This window comes from Camelus bactrianus, chromosome 1 (assembly GCF_048773025.1).
Source record: "Camelus bactrianus isolate YW-2024 breed Bactrian camel chromosome 1, ASM4877302v1, whole genome shotgun sequence".
Lineage (NCBI taxonomy): Eukaryota > Metazoa > Chordata > Mammalia > Artiodactyla > Camelidae > Camelus > Camelus bactrianus.
In genome coordinates, this window is record NC_133539.1 from 33,087,270 (window position 1) to 33,108,354 (window position 21,085).

General features: G+C 35.9%; 1 long non-coding RNA gene across 2 annotated transcripts in view; it reads left to right on the forward strand.

Annotated features, from left to right (window-relative positions):
• The first annotated feature begins 225 nt into the window (after positions 1 to 225).
• The window catches only part of LOC123611712 (uncharacterized), a 141,122-nt gene continuing 120,262 nt past the window's right edge, over positions 226 to 21,085 (forward strand). For both annotated transcript variants that reach the window (XR_006718802.2, XR_012506274.1), the window contains exon 1: positions 226 to 328. This is a non-coding gene — a long non-coding RNA (uncharacterized LOC123611712). The remainder of the gene's footprint in view (positions 329 to 21,085) is intronic.

Consider the following 21,085-nt stretch of genomic DNA (forward strand, 5'->3'; position numbering starts at 1 on the left):
ACTGACAAACATCTTCTGAAGATGCATGGAGTAACCGACAAATTATTTTCTTTTTGACAAAGGACAGAGACAACTTTAATCTGTGTGATTTGATTATGATTATTGATGTTTAGAGAGGAAACTACTTCACAGCCCGTGTATGTATTTGTAAATCCACACACAAGAATAAGTGGGGCTCTGAAAGGTTTCCAGCAGTTCTTTTTAAATAATGCCCTGGTGAGCCCTGGGCTTTAGTGTCATATTTCCGGGTTTGCACATCTATACAAGGAATCAAGACATTGCGTCGTAATATCAAAGATCCCTCAAGGAAGAGTGAGCAGAATCACGGGTATAACTTTTTGTTTTTTATTTTAGTTTTAGTTTTGGTGGTTTGAAGAATGGATGTTGCTTTTTTTTTTTTTTAGAAAAATATTCATCTTGAAACTATTCATTTTACTACATTTGTCTGACTGTGTAATTTGTATTAGCTGTCCTCTTCTCAATTAGCATTATTAGAATGTTCTCAGTATAACTCTAAATTAGGTGGTGAAAATCAAGTATTAATGAGCTATTGAATACAAATGTTCTGGAATGCCTGTGCTGGGGATGTGAGTTCTGAGGGCCACTCAAGCCACAGTAATGAAAGACCAGGGGATTCTATTAAGCCAGTGCATAAGTGTGAGATTTTTTTATACCATGTTAAAGGAAAATAAAGATATTCCATAGAGCAATTCAGTTATTTCCAAATCAGACTATCTTGGTTTATTTGCTCAGTGAACCTGCTGATAGCGTGTGACGTGGATGTAAAACTGGTCCCTCTGAAACTGTTCTTTATTTCTGAGGACAAGAAATAAGTATCTGCAGTAGAGGCATGAAAGTATTCAAAGGGAAAGAATAGCAAACAAAAATATTCCATGAAAAAAACATTTAGAGAATATTTGTATAACTACTGTACTACAATTAAATCGTTTAAGGAAAAAATTGAGCAGAAAATGTTCATTTGCAGAGAAAAATGTACACTATTAAACATGTTGTGTATCAGTGAAATCGTTCCAAAATACATAAGTTACATATTGGCAGACTAAAATAGAGAAATAGACATTCATAGTGGGAGACATTTAGCAACACAACATGAAGTGGAATTAGATTAAAAAAAAAACAGTCCTGGTGATCATATAAAGGAAACTATTAGGAAATACATATTATGAACAAATATGGAAGTAAAATCATATACAAGGCCAAAATCTTAAGTTCTTAAGGGGAAATAAATTTTAAAATATTAAATAACCCAAATATTCTGAAAAACTGTAAAAATTCTAAGTGAACCACTCCAGAAAATAATTTTGAACCATTTATAAAATAACTTTGAAATTAAAAAATTCTCCAAGATGAGTAACAATGAATGTGTCTCAATCACAATTTTATGCCAACATTAAAAAAGATAGGAAAAAGTCTGACAATTAATTAGTAAGCTAAGCACTGAATTAAATAGGTTCAAAGTAGTCATAGAATAACCTTCAGTAATGTCAAAGGTAAGCATGAGTAGAAATGAAAGTAATATATAGTAGAGAAAAACCACAAAGCTAAAAGTTGGTTTTAAGACTAATTAAACTGAAAAGCTTGAGAATATCTTATAAAAAATAAAACAGATGTTAGAAATAAACAATATTAGAATTGAAAAGTTGACATAAATGTGTACATATATGCATACATTCAGCAGAGATTATGTGGTTAGTTTGTTAAAAATTATATTTGAAATTTGAAATTTACATAAGATAGAAGTATTCTTTAAAAAGTGAACCTTTGCTCAAAAAAATAGAAAATCTCAATAAAAACAACCGTTAAAACTATTCAATTGCAGGTAAAGTATATTTTGACCTCAAAGTGTTTTAAAACAGTACCAGACCCAGAGATTTTACAGATGATTTCTACCAAAAATAGGTAGTTACAATTTCAAAGTTAATTTTTTTAATTGGAAGAAAGAAACTTTTCAAATTTTATGTGTCCCACATAGCCTACATATCAAAACTAACAAAGACAATATGATGCCAGAAAAATACAAGTTATTTCATTGAATACAGATGAAAACATGTTTATAACAATACAAGGTAAAATAATGTGTATTAAAATAGGGCAGGACCAAGTTGCCTTTATCTTTGCTAGTGCCAGATTGGTTTAAATGTAAGGAAATCTATAGTGTAATTAGCCACATTAGTCACATTAATACATTAAATTAACAAACAGGGATGATCATTTCACTGGATGTAGTAAAAACATTAAATAAAATTCAGCATCCATCCATAATAAAATAAATTCATAGCTAAATCAGAATAGAGGAGACTTCTGTTCTGAAGGTTAAATGCCAAACATCGATTAAGCATCATAATGATGAAGGTTAAAAGAGTTAGTTTTAGATTAGCTAAATAATACCTGCTATCACTCTATGAGTAAGAGAGTAAAAGCTCAATATACACAAGTCAATTATATTCATTTTTATATATCCTCAGGAAAATGTTAAAAAATGTAAAATTTTAAAATGCCACTTAAAGTGATAACTACCTATATAAAATAAGGTATCTAAATTCACCAAAAGATGTATTAAAATTGAATTACTATTAAATCTTCTTTGAAAGACATAAATTCTGTGCTGTCCAGCCTCTGAAAAGGACCCAGTGATCCCTTCCTCTTCATAAATATGTGTCATAGTCCATGGCTTCATTTACCAGGGGAAGTCTGTGTGACCAATGTGTATGGTAGAGCTGCTAGTATGTTTCCTCCAAGTTTCGATTATAAGAGACCTTGGCTTCTGTCTTAGGTAATCTCTTGCTTTCCCTCTTGGATCACTTATTCTGGAGAAAGCAAGCCGAGACATTGTGAGTAGCCCTATGGATACATGAGGGTATAAAATGTGCAGCCAATAGCCTGTTAAGAACTGAGACCTACCATCAACCATATATGTGATCCTGGAAGCAAACTTTCTAGCCACAGTCAAGCTTTGAAATAGCTTCTGTTCTGATTAGTAGCTTAACTGCAACCTAGTAAAAAGCTCTGAGTCAGAACCACCAGCTAAGACACTCTTGATTCCTGATCTTCAGAAACTATATAAGATAATAAAGATATGTTGCTATAAGATGCTACATTTTGAGGTGTGTTGACTGGGACTGATCATGCATTTGTAAGCAGCTGATAAGTTGAGTTTCTCATTTCCATGTCTGGAAGTAGGCTTGCTATTGATACGCATGATGGAGTTAACTATGCCTCTTATCATTTAGCTGGTTAGCCCTGGTTTGTTCTGGTGGTGGCAGGCACAAGTTCTCAAAGAGTAGTGCTTGCACGAAGTCTTGCAGACGTCAAGACTTATACAAGCGTTTTGTAAGACTGTGCTTTGTGGTTTGTTTGTTTTAAACACCAATATATTACAGTTCTCTAGAGAATCAGCACCTATGTGTGTGTGTGTGTGTGTGTGTGTGTGTATTGATGGATTGACTGGGAATGGTTCATGCAGTGATGGAGGCTGGCAAGTCTACATCTGCAGCGTGGCCAGCAGTCTGGAGACCCAGGGAAAATCTTGTGTTGTAGTTCAGGTTTAAATTCTCCCTTCTGCAGAATTCTCTCTTGCTCTGGGGAGGTCCATTTTTTGCTCTATTCAGATTTCAACTGCTTGGATAAGGCCCACCCTCCTTATGGAGTACAATCTGTCTACTCAAAAACCACTTATTTAAATGTTAATCTCATACAAAAACACTCTCACAGAAACAGCCAGGATAATGTCTGACCACCTGTCTGGGCACCATGCCTCAGCCACGATGACACAGATCATTCACTGTCACAGTCAAACTGGTCAAGAAAACCTGATGTAGTGAAATGCAGATTCTTCCTCTTCATGAGAAAAGTTAAAAATCTCATTGCAAAAGCATACACCATACAGGAATGGGAAAATGGCTGTCCAGTTTTTGGACAATATGCCACAGAATGGCAGGTGATTCAGTGTTAGGGTTATGTCTGAGGAAGAACAGGAGGGTGAGCAGACAGGATGGGGCCTGCGGGTACTGGTATCTGGGTGGTAAATATATGAGTGCTTGTTGTATTGTGCTTTAGACCTTAAATATTCATAACTATGAATACTCACATGTAAGCATATTGTGATACTGATATTGTGATTTATAAAAAGAAATGTGTATCTGGCACAGAGCTCCTAAACCCACTGTAATTTCCTAAGTGATGAGAGATAAAGGCATCTTTTATGTCAGTGAGGTGACTTTGGGAAAGTGCCTAGGTAACCTAAGACTGGAGGTTGGTTGCCAGGGGAGCGAACCACACCGTAAGATGGTGAGAACTTCCAGTCCTCCCTCCCCAACCTTCAGGGAGAGGAGAGGGCCTGGAGGTTGAATCAATTACAGGGGCCAGTGATTTAGCGAATTATGCCTATGTAACGAAGCCTCCATAAAAGCATAAAAGAACGGGGTTTGGAGGACTTCTGGGTTGGTGAACACATGGAGATTTGGGGAGGGCAGGGCACTGGGAGAGGACGTGGAAGCCCCGTGCCCTTTCCTTATAACTCACCCTATTCATCTCTTTCATCTGGCTGTTCTGAGTTTATACCGTTTTATAATAAGCTGGTACTCTAGTAAGTAAAATGTTTCTCTGAGTTCTGTAAGTACTCTAGCGAAGTAATCAAACCCAGGGAGGGGGGTCTTTGGACCATCCAACCTATGGCTGGTTGGTCAAAACACAGGGGACAACCTGGGTTGAAACTGGCATCTGCAGTGATGGAAGGGTGGGGACCCTCTTCTAGGGCTGAACCTTTAACCTGTGGGATCTGATACTGTCTCCAGGTGGATGGTGTCAGAATTGAGTTGAATTGTGGGACAACACCCAGCTAGTGTCCAAAAGTTTCTTGGTAGTGTGGAGAAAAACGCCCAATATAAAAATTACTGACTAGAATTGTACATCTCTACATATGTGTGAAATTTAAAATCAAAACGTCATGGTCTGATTACCCTTTCATAATACTGTAGGAAAGTTTGGATCTTAGATTAGGCTATTTCAGGTATTATGGCTTGTTCAGAGTTTGTATTATGAAGGTAAATCCTGTATTTGCAGCATATTTTTGTACATATTAAAGTAGAGTTTCTGTCGCACGCAGAGGCCTTTGTTTTCAAGTCACGTTAATGCAGCCTCTGTACTTAGAAATAGCTAATCTCAATAGAGACAGAACACATGTGTGCACATGGTATTTTGCTGTCCTTTCTTTTTTTTTAAGTTTGTTGCTTTATGAAATATTGAAGATAATTTTTCACAGAGACACCGCCTCTCCTAATTAGATGACTGGTTCGAAACAGGCACATTTAAAAATAAGAAATAGTGACATATTACTGAGACATTCTTGTTGAAATCAGGTGCAAGTGTATAAAACCTAGATTGCATGTACGTAGATTATGTGACATTGATATTGGAATACTTAAGACAGAAAGCATTTGGTTCTTTTGAGGTAAATTGATGTGAACCAAAATGTGATTAAATGGCCAGAGACGGTGCTTATTTTGTGCTTGCCTTAATAACTAGAGACTGCATGCCATTATGAATGAGACTAACTGGTGGCAGGATGCTCTGTTTCAACCACTGACTTGCAGGAAGACCTAAGCAAATCACTCAGCTTTCAGGGCCATGATTCCCCCATTTCTGGAATCAAATTTCTGATCTGATCTTTCTCTCAAAGAGTCTATGGATTATGATTTTTCATTCTTACGAAAAGATTTAACTTTTCTACTTTGTGATTAGGTGTCATATCACTCACTTCTAATCAGAAAATGGTTTTCACTGTAAATAGCAAGGTATTTTACTCCTAATTTTCTAGCATTTAAAACTCAGATGGTACTCAGGGTAGTTGTAGATAAGTTACCACTCCTGGGGATCTGTCATTGATTTATTTTTCACGCACACTATCTCTTATGAAGCTGTGAGAATTTCTGAAATTCTGTGATTCTTTTCAAGTTATTTAAAGGTGGATGCAAGTGAAACCAAGGTGTGTACCTTTTTGTGTTTTTCACATCATAGTCGTAATTTCATCGTATACAACTTTGTTGGGTGGATGAAAATTGCATACTCATTCTTCCATCCAGTGTATTTGCTGGGCAAACAATTAGAATTCTGTTTTATACTACAGTGTTGTGTTTACAACCTATGTATTCTAAACTTAGAGAAGTTTTTTTTTTCCCCTTCTGGGGAGGAAATACATCCTTGAAAAAAATTTTTAAATGTGTTCTTAAAAAAAAAAAAGTGGAAAGGTAAAGTCAGTATTGAAATACTGTGGTCCAAGAGTGATTGCAACATGCTTTGGGATAAAGACAAGAATATAAACAGTTAAATCTGAGCACATAACCTTCCAAAGTATTTGAAATGAGAGGTTGTATTATATAATAGGTAAGAACCTGGACACCATAGCCAGAGTGCCATTACAGGGCTTAGAATAGTGCCTTACATATAACAGTCAGCCATGCATGTGTTTGCCAAATCGATGTCCAAATGGCCTCACTCATTGGCAGAATGAAGCTTTGTGATAATTCTTGCATCTAAAATAAACTCTACTCTGATGTGTAAAGCAAAAATATTGAAAGATAAACAAGTAAAAGTTTATCAGCCTGTATGAATCATTTGTTTTGACATACTTTGTTTGAATGTATACAGTCAAAACTACTCTAAGAAATAGCTGCAGAATAAACAGAAATGTACCCATGTGGGTTAATTAAGCTCTGTAACTGCCCTAGTTATGACAGCTGGCATAGTCTGGAACAAGGCTTTCCTTACCTCATAATGACTGACTTGCACTCAAAGGGAAAGTTTTATGTTCCTTTTTCATTATTTTATACTACCCAGAATAAATACAACTTAATAGACCTGGCTGTTAAATAAAGCATTTTGATCACAGACCTAATGACAAAGATGAACGTCTGCTTGAGACACATTTACAGAATAATCACGGGGGTCAGTGACCAGGGCCAAACAGGGAAGATAGTATCTGACCTCTGCACTCTGCCACTTGTATGACATTAAACAATGGAATAATCATCAAGGAACTAAGCTTTTTAATATTTATTGAAAATATGCTACATGCTGTGTAGTATTCCAGCATTCTTGAGGGAGATGTTGCCTGTTAATTTGTGTTTAAAGGAGGGCTTCACAGGGGAGGAAAAGGCTGGAAAGGGCTCTGTGGGGTCTGATCTTCAGCCCCATACACATTGTTAGTTTCAGGTCCCATGATATGTGGATTACATAGCCCTAGAATTTTTGTGGCGGTACTATGAGTGTGATTGTATTTACTGTTGTTCTTTTAGTGATATTAATACAAGTATAAAATAATAATTCACCTGAATGATAAATTACTTCAATGAGTAGGATTCAGGGTGAGAGCAATGAGTATTGAGTTTGTATCTGCTTTGAGCCACAAGCAGAGAATATCAATACGCCTGTGTTCTGAGGAATCTGTCCTCGAAAGTTAATAAAAATAACACCAAATAAAAGATGTAGTAATTTAACCCACTGGTTATCCAAAGGCACGTCTGAAAAAAAGACTAGAATTCTCCTACTGTGGTAATAGTCGTGTTGAGAAGAGTGGAAAATAAATGTGTAAGATTCCTTGAACCCAAAGGGTAATGACTGGTGAAAGAACAAGAATTTCTGTCAGGAACTGATAATTCTGGACTCGTAATTATCGGTTTGGATGAGGATTTTTTTTTAAAGTTCCTTTAAAATTAGATGAATTTTCAAAATTCTTTTTGGAGAGTTGAATTAAGGGTACATATATTTTTTCTTCAGATAATTTTCCTATATTTTCAAATTTTTCTACCACAGCTGTATGACTTTATAAGTAAAATGAGCACCGTTTATAAATTATTTACATTTAATATATCTGTTAATGCAGCGTAAAATTTTCCCTGTGCCATGAATGCATGTGCAGTATACCCAGATTTTGTATCATAGACCCATAAGAACAACTTTTTTTAGGAGTCTGTCAGCAAAACTACAACACAAACTTTGGCTTTGCTCTCCTTGTACCTCAGCTAGTTCTTCTGTTCAGCTCAACAGCCTGTGTAACTATAACCTAAGGTTTAAATAAATATATTGCTAGGTAAGTGTACCTGGGGTTTGGAGATAGAAATGTATAAAGGATAAAGTAGAAAATGAGGGAGGCAAAGGACTGTCTTAGCTTGAGTTCCCTGGGGGCAGAGGCTGAAACAAAGATGTGGGTGAAGGAGATTTAAGGAGGAAGGACTCCCAGGAGAAGTGGAGGATTAGTGTACCCGCTCTCGATTGAGGAGATATTGGTGGGGCATCAGCATTACTCACTAAGAGACACTTAGTAGTTGGAAAGCCTCACTTTTTGGTTTGTTTTAAAAACAACGACAACAACAGGAAAACAGGATTTCATAGAGGAAAGGACATGAACTTTTCACCCACATCTGGATGATGAATTTTAAAACCATCACTAAACTTTGCTGAATCTCAGTTTCCTCCAGTATAAAATGTCCTTGTCAGCTAGCTGTATTTCTAAAACATCTTGGAAAGTGCTTGGAGCATCCTAGGTGCTCAGTAAGTGTAAGTACTTGCCTCGTGACACCAATCACTTGTGTCAACCTTGTTTATTCCTTAAAATTAGCTTGTATTTGCAGGGTGCTTGAGAGTTTGCTAAGCTCTACATGCATTCTCTTATTTAAACTTTATAAAGATCTTCTGAGGTCAGTAGGTCATGCATCATTATCTTTTACAGATCAACAGGTACAGATTCAGAGATGGCATATGCGAGAGAAACTGTGTTAGTTAACTACTGCTGGGTAACAACTTACTCTTAAGCATAGTAGTTTAAAACACTTCACGTTTATTATCTCACAATTTCTGTGGGTCAAGAATCAGAGCCCAGCTTTGTTGAGTTCTCTGATTCAGGGTCTTTGATAAACCTGAAATCAAGATGCTGGCCCGACTCTCTCAGAAGGCTGCAGTCGCAGTATGGGCAGGGGTCGTGGTCGTCCCAAGGTTTAACACTGGGGCACGATTCACTTCCAAGATCCCCCAGTGGCTGTTGGCAGGATTTTGTTCATTATAGTCTGGTGGACTGAGGGCCTCAGTTCCTTACTGGATGGGTCTTTCCAACATTACATCTTTCTTCATGAGAGTGAGCAAGCCAAGGACATGGGGAAAGAAAATCAGTAAGTACTGGCAAGAAAGAAATGTTCTCTAACATAATCAGTGAAGTGACCTGTCCTTTTTACTGTATTCCTTTCTTAAAAGCAAGGAAAGGTCCAGCCCACACTCAATGAAAGGGGCTTATACAAGGATGTAAATACCAGGAGGTTGGTGTCATCGTGAGGCATGTCAGAGCTGCCTACGACAGAAACCGGTTTTTTTGTTTGTTTTGGTTTACTTTTTGTTGTCTACTGTGTCAGAAATTGGGCTATTCAACGTAATCCACACAACCACCTTGATGGATACTTTTCTCTTTTTTACCTTTGGAAAAGGACAGTTTTGATTAACCAATTTTACAGGGTCACATTGCTAGTAAGTAGAACATAGGTGCCCAAATTGTAATGATGCAAATAGACTACATGGTCTGACTTCTATTAGATGTCAAGAACAGTATCTGATCCCTTCCTGTGCCTTGCACAGTGGCTTGTTTTATACAGTTAGCATCCAAAAAATAGTTGTTGAATGAAGAAAGTGAATGACAGGCTGACCAGAGGAATATTATCCTTTATTTTCTTCATTTATGTTTTTGAAACTCCAGACACAGGCAGAAAGTGGATAAAGTAAAAACAGTTATGTTTGATGAATAGTATCTTCAGTGTCCCTTCTAATTCTTCAGCATAGGATGGAGATTATTTTTCCCTTGCAAAGGCAAACTGAACTGAACTCTGTCCAATGTGTCAATGCTTATGATTGCTTTATTAGGCAAGCTTATGCCACTCATAGCTTATCAGATTTTAAATTACCATATAAATTTCCATAGTTAGACAATATAGGAGACGTCAGTTTAAAAAGCATCTAATCTTATTTTCAAAGTTAGATAAGAAACAATCAACACTTTAGAATGAAAGCAATACCCCTAAGCTGGAAAGTGAGAACCTAACAATATTATGGAGACTCATCACCATTAGCTATCACAGTCATGATACTTGCAAAATAGAAACACTGGTTTAATTAATTGTAACACCTGCAGGGTGAGAGGATCCCGAATCTGCTGCTTGATGGGGAGGTGGGGGCTGGCAGAACACATTCCAGGTTTCACTGAACAAATCTATAAATTAACCTAGAATACGTGATAAAGGGAATGCAAGTTCCATTCTAATTGTGAATTCCATTCCTATGGCTATTATGCTAACAAGTGAAATTTTTTTCTTTTATTTTTACCTATCCTTTTTTTTTTAACTGAAGTATATTCAATTTACAATGTTGTGTTACTTTCTGGTGTACAGCATAGTTATTCATTTCCCTATATACGTACTTACATGTAAAACCTATCTTTTTTGATATAACTTTCACATAATTTCAAGTTCAGTCTTTTCATCAATGTACTCATTTCACCCCAGGTGGCCAGGTAGGATTCTTCATTAAATCTAAGAAATCAACAGGGCAAAATCAATTAAATTACAAAGTAAATTTTATGTTCCATTTGGAATTTAGTAGTTGGCTAATTTCAGATTTTGTTCCGAGGCTTGGTTTTATTTGACTGCACACATGGCTTTCTGTGCTGCTAGATGGTCAGCTATTTGTGAATAGGGAATAAATCACATGTTTATTTTTCTCAAAGCATATGACATAAAATCTTGTATCTAAGCCAGGAATCACTATATTAAACAAAACATAGCTTGAGATAAATAAAAGGTTGGCATTTTTAAGAAACTTTCAGCATCCCCATAATGGAGTAAGTGAATCCAGTTGTTAACAAGGGCATAACAAAAGGACTTTGAAAATTCAGGTATTACGATAAGGAAATATATAGGAAAACGGTATTGTACAGAATAAAACAATGCTTAAGTAAAAAGGCTGAACTACAAAAAATGTTTTTGCATAAAAAACACATCAGAATTCAGCTAATACTTCGGTGTTTCTCTGCCAGTTGCAGAATCACTAATTATTCAGTGATAATGGCTAATGAACATTTAAAAATATTCACCCTCACTAATAATTAAAGAAATGAAAATTAAGATAATAAAATTTGATATTCACCTATAAAATTAGCACTTTTAACTGCAACAATGCAGTGCTAAAGGATGCCAAGAAGTCACTCACACATGTACATGTGCACACACAAACAATACACATACACACATACTTTCAGCTGAAAATAACTCAAGTGCTCAATAGTACAGGAATGAATTGAGAAAATTATTTCAGCAGCAATAAACATGAAATAAACTTTAGGATGCTATTTACAATAGCATACTAAACCAAATAGAACCAAAGTGAATGAAAGATATTCAAGGCAATGAAACAAGATTGAAAGAAACTAAAGAGGACCTAAATAAATGGAGGAACATATGATGCTCATGGATTGAAATATATTGAGAGATAGAAAGAGATTAAAGGAATGGAGAAAACTTGGTAAAGATATTATCCTCAAATTGATTGATAGATTCACTAAAATCCCAGTGAAATCCCCACAGATTTGTGTGGGTGTGTATTTGTGTAGAAATTGACAAGCTGATTCTAAAATTCATAGGGAAATGCAATTTCCAAAGCATTCTAAAAAAGCACAATGCACAGGACTTGCTCTGTCGTGTATCAAGACTTATTGTAAAGCTAGAATGGGTGGTATTAGCGCAAGAATAGACTAATAAGTCAGTGGAAAAGAACAGAGCCCAGAAACAGACCCATGAATATATGTATTTAGGAGAAGGGAAAAATATATTCTTATAATAAAACACAATCATTGAAATGAAGAGTATTAATTAAATGAGGGAATGCTTATCACGTGTTTGTTGGAAAAAAGCAAGATTAAAAGGTTTATCAATATGGTTTTAGCTATTTAAATTGCATGGTTATTGGGACAAAAATATCAATATCAGATACCATTTCTAGATCATAATAGGGGACTTTTTGTCTTCCTATACCTTCATGAATTTAGCAAATCACAGGTATAACTTTTTATAATTAGAAATAACTTTAATATCAGAAAATGGAAGTACAAGGTGAGAGAAACTCTTTAGACAGTGAATAATTATATTAAACAAATTATTCATTTCAAGTTATTAAATTTAGATGTGATCATTCTCATTTTTTCTCTACAATCTTAGAGAGTGTGAGAAATTGAAAGCAAATACTCAGGTATTTTAGAGGTGAATTTTGAATATACATGTCAATAATTGTGACTTTGAAGAAAGAAGCTTGGGAAGTACAACGGAAAGCAAACACTGAAATGCAAGTGACAGAGACTCAGTGACTCTATTTTCACTTTGAATATTTAACAGTGTCAAAATTCAGCTTCTACAGCCTCCGAGTCCTGCAGGAGTCTTTGTTACGAGAGCATAGCTTTTGCAATTTTACAGAATGTTCCCTTAAAAACATTTCTTTTAAGTTAATTTATTCAATAATGTTTACTTTGTTGGAATTTATATAGTGCTATACTTTATTGAACAGGTCCTCTGAAAGGAAAATATTGAAGTGTTTTTTATTAGATGTAACCTTTAGTTTTCTTTAATGCCTACAGTTGAAGGAATTCAAGGCAGTATTCCTCTAAATCTGTCAGTTTTATTCATACATCTAAATGCTCTAACCTTGGAAATACGTAGTAAGCACAGGGACATTGGAAAGGAAATAAGAAAGACAATACTTGAAAATAAAGAAAAGGAAACACAATTTTGCATTTGCAGGTACTTATGTGAGTCCAAGTGTTCTTGAAGGAGACACTTCTCTCACTTACTCTGTCAACACTGCTGAGCGGGGCTGGCCCCAAGCCCTAGTACCACATATGGCGATGTATCCTAAGTTTGCAAAATCAGATTGTTCTACCACCTTCCTCTGATCAAATAAATTGTGTAGGTCCAGGAATGGAATATTTGGACAAGTAGAGCTACTCTCAGTTGTGTTCTTTTTTCATGAATTTATATGGCACAAGAGAAGAAAAGCTATTTTGTCTTCATACTAAGTCTAGGGCTCCTGATGTTATCTGTGCACCATGTGAGGAATCTCCTTAAGAGTGGACCGCACAGAGGACACTATAAATGAAAAAGAGAGAGAGAGAGAATCCTGATGACATAGCTAGAAACCTGTGTCTGGACATTTCTGAATTCTCAGTGGCATGTACCACTATATTGACATGAAATGGTTTAAACTGGTCACTTGAAACAAAAAATAGTCCCATATTCAGATCTGTACATTACAGTTGCCATGTTTCTCAGCCAAATGTTACCAGGTCACAAGAAGAAAAAGATCTCACCTAGTCTACATTAGAGCTTCTTCCAAGTATTGAAGCCAGCAGATAAAACAGGTTGGAAAATGTGGATTCACAGAAATTCCTTATATATGCAAGATGGGAAAGTCAATGGGCAAAATGTATGAGGTACCAAAGTTCATGAGCAGTTAGTCTCATCACAGTGCCTTCTGTTTACAACCCAAGTCTGAACATGGATCTGTTGTTCACTGCCAACGTCCCTCTCAGGCTACCCCTTAAGGTGGAGTTAGCTAAAACCAGACTACCCCACCTCTTACTACTATTTACTTCATTTGCTTGTGGCTTTTTGTATTATAATCCTGGTAATACTAGGTAAGGTCTTCATAACCAGGGCAACCCAGAGCAGGGCTTACTTACACAGTGTTCTTGACGGCTCTCATTCGTGTGTGAAATTCTTCTTTCTTAGCTGGTTATGAAAGCACCTCCTCCTTGTTATTCTGATTGGGACAATTCTGTTTAGCAGCAAAGGACTCATGACAGCTTATTTCTCTTAGCCTTAGGTCTTTACTTATATATAGCATAGCCATTAAGAGCATGGATGATGGGGCCAAATTGTGAGGTTAGAAGATTGGCCCCACCAATTACTAGCTGTGTGATCTTGGGGGAAATTACTAAATTATTTTGTACCTCATTTTTTTTCTCATTTCTAAGAAGTGGAGAGGAAGAGGACCTTAATCATGCTGATTTTTTTTTAATGAACTTAATTTTTTTAGGACAGTTTTAGATTTATAGAAAAATTGAGAACGTAGTACAGGAGTTCCCATATACTCCATACTTGGTTTCTCCTGTTACTAACCTCTTTTGGTGCATTTGTTAAAATGAATGACCCAATATTGTTATGTTATTATTAACTAAAGTCCATACTTTATTTAGATTTCCTTAGTAGGTACCTTATATCTTTTCCAGTTCCAGGATCTCATCCAGGTTACACATTACATTTTAGCTATCATGTCTCCTTAGACTCTTGACTGTCAGTTTTCTTCTTCATTTTGATGGAGCAAATACTCCATTAATTTTCTTAGGGTGAATGGGATGCAAGTTCTACAGACATTACATCTCTGAAATTGCTTCTATTTTACCTTCCTATTTTATTAACAGTTTGGTCGGGTGTAGAGTTTAAAAGAGTTTAAAAGTTACTTTCTTTGTCAGAATTTTGAAGGCATATGTCCCATGTGGTTATTTGGATTGCATTGAATCTATAGATCAATTTTGGGGAAATGGACTTGTTAACAACCTTGAATCTTCCAATCCATCAACATGGTGTATCTCTCATGGATTTCTATCCTCTTTTCTCAGAGCAGTTTAGAGGCCACGTACCTTTTATTAAATTTTATCCTAATTATTTTAGTTTGAGATGCTATTGTGAATAGTATTTTTATTAATTTTATTTTCCTAATTTTGTTGCTAGTATTAGATAAATCATACTGACTTTGAGGAGGTTAATTAAATTATACTTTTATTATTTGTTTAAACTATACTTTTATTATTGTTGTAATAATATTTACTAGTATTGTTATTACCATCTTCATTATTATTACTACATCTTTGGTAGTATACATACATTTTACCTCAGAGTTCTTAATATTCTTAATGTAATGCAATAGAATATGTTCTTCAGTTTGAAATTACATGAAGGGCAAGAGAGAGAAAAAAATATCTTTAAAACTTCAGTTTATATTAGAGAAACTGTAGCATGTTTTACACTCTAAGGTGAGAGAATTTTCAAATTGGTGAAGAGAATTTTTAATCACAATGAAAGGATTGTAATTACCCAATTAAAACTAACTCTGCAGCACATTGGTTGGGAAGCTCTTCTTTAAATAAAATTATATTTGATAAGGAGTGGCCTTTATGTGTGTTTTTGCTGATGAGGAAAACTTGTGCCTTATAAATCAAAGATGACAAGGTTTTTTGATCAATTGTATGATAATATAATAATGGATAATTCTTCATATGTGAAGATTAACTCTATGAAAACCAAGGCTAACTTCTTAAATAATAACTTAAAATAGTTACATTTGATAAGTCACAAAGTTAGGAATATGATGATCATATGAATAAATATAGCCAATTGTTGGATTATATTAGTTTCTAGGAATTTCCATTCCTACTTTGCATTCTGGAAGTGGGAAAACAAAGACAGATCTGGACCAAAACTCCGTTTATCACCTGACATTCAAGCCGCATTGTGTTCTGAGTGCCCAGAGATTATCATCACTTCAGACTCAGTATCCAGTAACCCTATTTATTTTCTCTAATTCAGTTACATGGTAAACGATTTCAGGTCTCTTAAGGAAAGTGTCTGGAAATACATACTTGTAGAACTGTTAGAGTTTTCTCAAGGTCACACAGTCCCTTTTAAGAAGAGACTCCAGCTGTATAGATTGACTCAGGTCTGGGCATTGGGTGCAAAGCCATGATTACTTATTGTGGTGATTTATGTTAGGCTTTTATTTATCAGATCTATGATCTTTGTTTTGTTTTGTTTTTGTTTTACTTCTAAATGTAAAGTTGGTCTTTGAGTCTATTGCCTATCTATTACAGTTTTAGGGCTATCAAAATTAATAAAGCTACTACAGAAAATGTCTGATCGTCACATCATTATGATCACAGTTCAGTCCCTGCTGCCTTACAGGAACCATATGCATCATCTCAAGACTCTACTGAAATGAGGGAACCCTTTTAAAGTATGGGTTGCCCCCGGTGATTCCTGCCTGCAGAGTATGTCATTGCAAGGATGAGAAGTTCTACAGTGGATGTAATCCATTTATTTCTCAATAACTTGGTGAAGGAGTGATTAAAAACTTAAAACTGTTTATTTAACAATCTTTCAAACATTTACATCACTTGAAATTATATTTGAACACTATTCATAAATCTCTTTCTGTTAACATCCCAAACTCAGTCATTATCCTCTTGGCTCCTAGGAATTTCTGTATGGCATCAGAGGCCGCAGAGTCCTCTGCAAGTCAATACAGTGTATGTACACCCTTCGCTTTTACGTTTCCATTGAGTTTTTGCAATTATTCAAATTGCCCCTATGGGACATAAAATGTTTATTAACAGTGAAGTTCTTAGATTTGTGTGTGGTATAAAATACAGGTTCATAACCCCATTTTTATAATTCTAAGAGCAAAAACAAATGATCCTTTTTTTTTTTTTTTTTATGTTTGGCAGCAGCCACATTTGGTGGCTAAACTTGACCTAAACTAATATTAGCACTGATAGTCTTATTTAGCCCACTTGGTGTGAATGTTGAGAAACAAGACATTAAATTACAGAGTGTGGATGGAGATGTTACATAATATATGATATACGCAAAATCCATTGACTCCAAGAGTTTCAGATAAAGGATTATGGGCCTTTATTATGTTTCTCTCTTTCTTGATTTACTTTGATCATTATTTCCCTCTTTTTCATCTAGCCCACAAGGTCATATACTCATTATTATCTGCTATGAATTCTTACGATTCATAAGATGATGTTGATCTTATTACTTTTATTGAGTGACTGATTTTTTTATTCTTAATGAGGCAGAATAATAAATTCCTTTTAAAAATGACTCAACTATATTTCTTTTTGAAAACAATGAATATAATTAATTTGGTGAAATTAAATATCTGTCCTTTCAGAATTTTAATGTTTAAATTTAAATTTAAAATATAATTTCAATAGTTTGTGTTGTTTAATCTCATACTTTTTTTTTTTAATTTGTATATGATTTGCTTTAAATCATTTGTAAGAGGACAGATCATCTCTTTTTCTGTTGTATGTGATTTTTTTTGGAGGTCAATGCTTTGAACTCATAAGCTGTATTGTTTTTAAATAATTTTACATTTTACAGATGTCTATTTTCCTACCGAAATGGTCGACAAATATGGCATTAAAAATAATAAGTCAATAATGAGACAATACAGTGAGGACAATTTTATGTATTTTTATAGAACTCAGTAATTATTTTCTCTAGATTCAAAGTCTTATTTTCATTGGAAATTATATTATTTTTTTACACTGGAGCCAAGCCAACTATGCCAGCATCTTAATAAAAATTCTCAATAGTTAGTCCCCATATCTTGTTTCTGAGGCATTTGATTCCCCCTACTAGGTCACAGTTCACAGGCCTTAAATGGAAAAAGAATGGAAAGAAATATATCCCCTCTTCTTTGAAAACGCCATCCTTTCTGATTCTTGGGTCTTCCTCAAGACTTTATATTTTGCCCTGAACAACTGCAGTCAGCAGTGTCCCTGCTGTGGTCATTTCCAGGCTCTGGGATTGTCAGTTCCTCCTGTGGACGGTGCTGGTAATGAGTGTGAATGTCAGCTGGTGCTCTCTGCGTCACCTCCACGCATGTCCCTGAGACACTGAAATACACTCTGTCCTTCGCTGTGTCTCCTCACTCTGCTTCTGCTCCTGCCTGCTGTGATGATGGGGAGCCCCTCCTCCTTCGTGTTACACTTCTCACTCACCTGGGAAATTCTCCTCACACTTGACAAACGCTCATAGAGGCTGCCTGATGTTATCTCTTACATCTCACAGACAAGAAAATGGCCGAATTGATCCCATAGTGCGACACCTTGAAGTGAAACCTGAGGGAAGTCAGTCTTTGCTCCTCTCTGTCCCATGGCTTCTGCTAGCATAAGGAGTGTGGACCTTGAGTCTCAGATCTTCGCACTTTCTTCTCTCTTGGGGGAGCTGGGAGTGAACTGGAAAAAGTAGCTCAGTCTTCTGTATATGTGTGTACTTTGGCAACTCCTGCTGGCCCCCACCATCCAATACGTAGTGAATGATGAGGTGATGGACTTCCAGCCCATTCTCATGTTATCTTCCCCACCCCCAAACTTTTCTAATTAATGTATCTCTCCAAACCCTGCAAATCACTCATTTTTTCCTTGGAGGGGGAATTCCACTTGGTCCAGGGTCTTCAAGTGCATGTTAAAGAGCCTCTTCTGCTGTGCCCTTCACAGGCCTGTCACCCTGTGCTTTGTTGCAAAGCAGCCATTTTTTTTTTCCTAGACACAGCAGTGCTTTAAGGTTTTACAAGACCATTTTGCTGGCTTCCAATCTCTGACTTAATAACTACTCTCTATGTATGTGTGTGTTCTGTTAGAAACCTACATCAAATAAAAACTTTACTGTTTCAAAAGCTTTACTCAAACCAACCTACTTCCTGACTATGATTGTTCTTCATCTTTAAGCATCTGTTACCAACCAAGTCAAGCATGCAGAGAGGCATTGAACACACAGCATGGTGAGTGTTCATCTGGGTACTCATATGAAAGCTGGACTGCATGGAGTCGAGTGGAGAATGGCCACAGCTCTTGGTGTCCAGCATTCATGAGCATGAGCTGATGTGCCTCCGCTGAACTCAATTACATAAGTCTGCAACATTTCACAGTAGCAGAGAGGTGTTAAATATCTTTAATTCCAAGTGGAATGGAGCTATCCTTATAAAGTGGATGCTGAGCAGGGAGCAATTGGTTTGTTACCTAAATTTCAGAGTCGGGGGCCTCCCTATAAAATACAGTCTATTGACAACACCTAAATACAACCAGGAAACACGTGAGGTTCGAACACAGGGAATACATTAAGATATTTACATCCCAGATTTCTTCATTTTAAAAGATCTTTGATAGAAAAGAGTTGGAGGTAAACGTACTAGACTCTGAACAGGAGAGAGTCCATTAGCACGTTCAAAGGGACATCCGCCCTGATGCAGAGAAGAAAACACAGAATTAAATTTTCTCACTAGGATTTTCTGAAGTGTCACCACTCAGTGAGAATACAGCCACAAAGGGAAAATTTACATTTATGTTTTCTCACTAATTCAAGAAGCAAAGACGAGGCAAAAAAAGAAAAGGATTGTTCCATTTTCTAGTCTCAGTTGACTTTGCTGCTTCTCTGAGAACAGGGTGGGGAAGGCAAGAGGATGTATAATACATCGAATTCTGCTCTGACAGCTGGGAGACAATACTGCTATGCTAAGAGTTCTGGGGGCAGAATCCCATAATTCAGTGGTTTCATTCTGACGCGTGTTCCACTTCTTTTCCCACTGAGCTCATTTACAGTCCCAAGCAGTTTCTCCCTGTCACTTCCCATTTGTGTCGCCGATGTCCGTGTTTTTTCTTTCCTTTAGAGATCATCCCTGTCACAACCCATCTTCCTTCTGTCTTGTTGTCGTCTCTCCTTGAGCCTTTCCAGCCCCTTTCTTCTGTCTCCCTCACTTGCCATCACCTAAAGGTTAATGAGGCAGACCTTCTCCTGGGTGAAAATGCTCTGCGTGGACTTTCTGAAGCTTGGGAACCATGACCGTCCTTTTCCTGCGTTTTACAGCATACCTCAGTTTCAGGAGGTGGGAGCTGTGTAGGTTTTTCCTTAGTGATAAAGTTAGCCTTTGAAAAATCTAAAATATTCAGAGAGCTTTTGTGACTCCCTCCTCTTACTTCTTTTTGCTGCTTTTCTGTAATGGAATTAGTGCTTGTGTATGCAGCAGAGTTGAGAGGTTGGAAGGATGACCAGAGGCTGGAGATGCTCTGTATCATAGTCACTTAACATGGGTTAAGACATGTTTTAAGAAATAGCCAGTATCATAGATTTTAGCCAACTGTGCACTTCAGTTTGAAATCCGATTTTCCCAAATCCTGACTTGTTCTCTATCTGCCAGGCTTTTAATGAAACCATTAAACTTGTCCTCTCATGACTGTGGACATAGGATAACAGTTGTTGTCATATACACAATCTCTAGAAGCTTGTTAAGACTTAGAAAGTAATTTTATTCAAGATCGTTTGCCCCAAATCCAAACTGATCAATTATATTTATGATTGAGTTAGTACATGTATACTTATTTCAAAAAATAGACATTATAGGTAATTATAAAGAAGAAATTAAAACTTTTAAAAATTTCCATGATGGGTGTTGTTTCTAGACATATATTTCATCACTAAGTAATGAAGTGTGTGAATGTGGTATATACACATAAGTAAATAGCATCACAAATGTAATTTAAAAAATGTGTCAACATTTTTTAGAGTGCTATATAGAAGTTTATGTACTATTATTTCTTCTGTCATTAGTATTAGCATTCCTTGAGTGGTTGTGCTTATATCCAACGTAACATTCAAATCTGAGCTATATATATTATTATTTCATTTATACAAGTAGCCAGATATTTTATTTTAAGAGCTTCTGTATGTGTAGATTAAGAGGGTGGGTCTCAGAGCTAGATTTTCTGGGTTCAAATCCTAGCTCCCCCACTTATTAGCTGTGTTACCTTTGTCAAGTTGCTCAGTTTCTTTGTGCCTCAGTTTTCTTAGCACCTTAAAATCATGAGGGTAAAAATCATAACTACAACTTAGCGTTGTTATGAAATTTAAATGTGTTAATATATATTAAAACATTAAGCCTAGTATTTAGCAGAGAGTGGTACATGTTAATTACCACATTTATGATTAGAGCTTCTCATAGTCAGCCTAGTTAGTATCTCTCACGGTCTCATTTATTTCTTTTAGCTCCTGCATAAAGCTGCATATTTTCTTTTGTTTGATATTTAAAGACAAAAGTTACTATTGTTATTTATTATGAATTCAGTGTTAGATATTGAAAGTAATATTAAATTTCTGTCTTAGTCTTTTAATGTAGGACATTTAAATCTTACATAATCCTC